Source organism: Arachis ipaensis, chromosome B8, assembly GCF_059453495.1.
Source record: "Arachis ipaensis isolate K30076 ecotype BB chromosome B8, ASM5945349v1, whole genome shotgun sequence".
Classification (NCBI taxonomy): Eukaryota; Viridiplantae; Streptophyta; class Magnoliopsida; order Fabales; family Fabaceae; genus Arachis; species Arachis ipaensis.
The window spans coordinates 83,364,625-83,368,983 of record NC_142443.1 but is presented as its reverse complement, the minus strand read 5'-3'; the positions used below and the strand labels follow the sequence as shown (position 1 = coordinate 83,368,983).

Sequence of the window (4,359 nt, the reverse complement as noted above, 5' to 3'; positions counted from 1 at the left end):
CTCTTGAGTACGGTTGGATGCAGTTTGCATTCCATGCAGACTCTGAGAGATCATATTGACTTGCTGAGTCAATATTTTATTCTGAGCCAATATGGCATTCAGAGTATCAACTTCAAGAACTCCCTTCTTCATAGGCGTCCCATTACTCACAGGATTCCTCTCAGAAGTGTACATGAACTGGTTATTAGCAACCATGTCAATGAGTTCTTGAGCTTCTGCAAGCGTTTTCTTTAGGTGAATGGATCCACCTGCAGAAGTATTCAATGTCATCTTAGATAACTCAGACAGACCATCATAGAATATATCCAGGATGGTCCATTCTGAAAGCATGTCAGAAGGACACTTTTTGGTCAACTGTTTGTATCTTTCCCAAGCTTCATAGAGGGATTCACCTTCTTTCTGTTTGAAAGTTTGAACATCCACTCTAAGCTTGCTCAGCTTTTGAGGAGGAAAGAACTTGGCTAAGAAAGCCGTGACCAGCTTATCCCAAGAGTTCAGGCTATCTTTAGGTTGAGAGTCCAACCATATTCTAGCTCTGTCTTTTACAGCAAAAGGGAAAAGCATGAGCCTGTAGACTTCAGGATCTACTCCATTAGTCTTAACAGTATCACATATCTGCAAGAATTCAGTTAAGAACTGAAAAGGATCTTCAGATGGAAGTCCATGAAACTTGCAGTTCTGCTGCATCAGAGAAACTAATTGAGGTTTCAGCTCAAAGTTGTTTGCTCCACTGGCAGGAATGGAGATGCTTCTTCCATGTAAATTGGAATTAGGTGCAGTAAAGTCACCAAGCATCCTCCTTGCATTATTATTATTTTCGGCTGCCATCTCCTCTTCCTGTTCGAAAATTTCTGAAAGGTTATCTCTGGATTGTTGTAATTTAGCTTCTCTTAATTTTCTCTTCAGAGTCCTTTCAGGTTTTGGATCTGCTTCAACAAGAATATTCTTGTCCTTGCTCCTGCTCATATGACAAAGAAGAGGGCACAGAAAAATAATAATAATAATAATATGGATCCTTTATACCACAGTATAGGGATCCCTTTGTGAGTGGAAGAAAAGAGGGAGACAAAGAATGTGATGTAAAGAAAGAAATACAACTGTGAGGAGGGCAGAGATGTGAGATGAGATGTTAGTAAATGAATAAATAAATAGAATACGATGGGAGAGGGAGAATTTTCGAAAATAATTTTTGAAAAAGAGTTAGTGATTTTCGAAAATAGTTTTTGAAAAAGGTTAGTATTTTTTTCGAAATTTTTTTTAAAATCAAAAATAAAAATAATTAGTTAATAAAAAAGAGATTTTTGAAAAAGAGGGAAGATATTTTCGAAAATTAGAGAGAGAGAGAGTTAGTTAGATAGTTTTGAAAAAGTTAAGAAACAAACAAAAAGTTAGTTAGTTAGTTGAAACAAATTTTGAAAAGATAAGAAGTTAGGAAGTTGGAAAAGATATTTTGAAATTAGATTTTTGAAAACGATAAGATGAGAAGATATTTTTGAGAAGATATGATTGAAATTAGTTTTGAAAAAGATTTGATTTTTAAAATCACAAGATATGATTCTAGAACTCAAAGTTTGAATCTTTCTTAACAAGTAAGTAACAAACTTGAAATTTTTGAATCAAAACATTAATTGTTATTGTTATTTTCGAAAATTTGATATAAAAATAAGAAAAATGTTTTTGAAAAATATTTTTGGAATTTTCGAAATTACTTAAGAATTTTGAAAAAGATTTGATTTTTGAAAAAGATTTTGAAAAAGATAAGATTTTCAAATTGAAAATTTGATTTGACTCATGAGAAACAATTTGATTTAAAAATTTTTGAAAAAGTCAACCCAAATTTTCGAATTTGATGAGAGAAAAAGGGAAAGATATTTTTTTGATTTTTTTGAATTTTTAATGATGAGAGAGGAAAACATGAAAATTATGCAATGCATGAGAATTTTAGATCAAAACATGTGATGCATGCAAGAATGCTATGAATGTCAAGATGAACACCAAGAACACTATGAAGATCATGATGAACATCAAGAACATATTTTTGAAAAATTTTCAATGCAGAGAAAACATGCAAGACACCAAACTTAGAATTCTTTAATGCTTAGACACTAAGAATTCAAGAATGCATATGAAAAATAAGAAAAGACACAAAACATGCAAATGCAAAGATCAAACAAGAAGACTTACCAAGAACAACTTGAAGATCATGAAGAACACTATGAATGCATGATAATTTTCGAAAAATGCAAGATGCACATGCAATGAACACCAAACTTATAACATGACTCAAGACTCAAACAAGAAACATGAAAAAAATATTTTTGATTTTTATGATTTTCTAATTTTTTGTATTTTTTTTTAAAAATTAATTGAAAAAGGAAAAATAAGGATTCCAAAATTTTTAATATGAATTCCAGAAATCTTGCAGTGTTAGTCTAAAGCTTCAGTCCAGGAATTAGACATGGCTCACTAGCCAGCCAAGCTTTCAATGAAAGCTCCGGTCCAAAACACTAGACATGGCCAATGGCCAGCCAAGCTTCAGCAAACATAGATACCTCTCATGTATACAACAGCTGATATTTCATCCAACTTCATATACTTATGAGTGGAAGCCTCAGTCCAAAAGAATTTAGACATGGCTTTACAGCCAGCCAGGCTTCACATGCTTCATGAAACACTGGAATTCATTCCTAAAAATTCTGAAGAAAAATATATTTGAAAACATTTTTTATTTCGAAAACAGATGAGAAAATTTTTTAAATATTTTTGAAAATATAATAAAAAGAAAATTACCTAATCTGAGCAACAAGATGAACCGTCAGTTGTCCAAACTCGAACAATCCCCGGCAACGGCGCCAAAAACTTGGTATGCAAAATTGCTATTCAGGTTGTGAATTGTTGTTCGAAATTGATTCCCTGGCAATGGCACCAAAAACGGATGCACAGGACCATGATCTAAACATATCTTCACAACTTCGCATAACTAACCAGCAAGTGCACTGGGTCGTCCAAGTAATACCTTACGTGAGTAAGGGTCGAATCCCACGGAGATTGTCGGTATGAAGCAAGCTATGGTCACCTTGTAAATCTCAGTCAGGTGGATATCAAATGGTTATGGAGTTTTCGAAAATAATATAATAAAATAGGGATAGAAATACTTATGTAATTCATTGGTGAGAATTTCAGATAAGCGAATGGAGATGCTTTCGTTCCTCTGAACCTCTGCTTTCCTGCTATCTTCATCCAGTCAGTCTTACTCCTTTCCATGGCTGGCTTTATGTGATACATCACCATTGTCAATGGCTACTTTCGGTCTTCTCTCGGGAAAATGATCCAAATGCCCTGTCACGGCACGGCTAATCGTCTGGAGGCATCACCCTTGTCAATGGCTTCATCTTATCCTCTCAGTGAAAATGGTCAACGCACCCTGTCACGGCACGGCTATTAATCTGTCGGTTCTCGATCATGCTGGAATAGGATTTACTATCCTTTTGCATCTGTCACTAACGCCCTGCAATCGCGAGTTTGGAGCTCGTCACAGTCATTCATTCATTGAATCCTACTCGGAATATCACAGACAAGGTTTAGACCTTCCGGATTCTCTTGAGTGTCGCCATCATTCTAGCTTACACCACGAAGATTCTGGTTAGGAGATCTAAGAGATACTCATTCAGTCTAAGGTAGAACGAAAGTGGTTATCAGGCACGCGTTCATAGGGAATGATGATGATTGTCACGTTCATCACATTCAGATTGAAGTACGAATGAATATCTTAGAAACGAAACAAGGTGAATTGAATAGAAAACAGTAGTACTTTGCATTAATCTTTGAGGAACAGCAGAGCTCCACACCTTAATCTATGGAGTGTAGAAACTCTACCGTTAAAAATACATAAGTGAAAGTCCAGGCATGGCCGAGAGGCCAGCCCTCAAACGTGATCTAAGATAGCATACAACTGATCAAAGATACCTAATACAATAGTAAAAGGTCCTATTTATAATAAACTAGCTACTAGGGTTTACAGAAGTAAGTAATTGATGCATAAATCCACTTCCGGGGCCCACTTGGTATGCGCTTGGGCTTAGCTTGAGTGTTGCACATGTAGAGGTCCTTCTTGGAGTTGAACGCCAGTTTTTGTGCCAGTTTGGGCGTTCAACTCTGGTTTTGGATCCTTTTCTGGCGCTGGACGCCAGATTTGGGCAGAGAGCTGGCGTTGAACGCCAGTTTGAGTCGTCTAAACTTGGCCAAAGTATGGACTATTATACATTGCTGGAAAGCCCTGGATGTCTACTTTCCAACGCACTTGGAAACGCGCCATTTCGAGTTCTGTAGCTCCAGAAAATCCACTTTGAGTGCAGGGAG

The 4,359-nt window shown here is 36.1% G+C and overlaps 1 non-coding gene across 1 annotated transcript; it reads left to right on the top strand.

Moving 5' to 3' along the window:
• The first annotated feature begins 324 nt into the window (after window positions 1-324).
• Window positions 325-432, top strand: LOC148548639 (small nucleolar RNA R71). Its single transcript, XR_015897132.1, has one exon. It is a non-coding gene; the product is annotated as a small nucleolar RNA R71 (small nucleolar RNA).
• The last annotated feature ends 3,927 nt before the right edge of the window (window positions 433-4,359 follow it).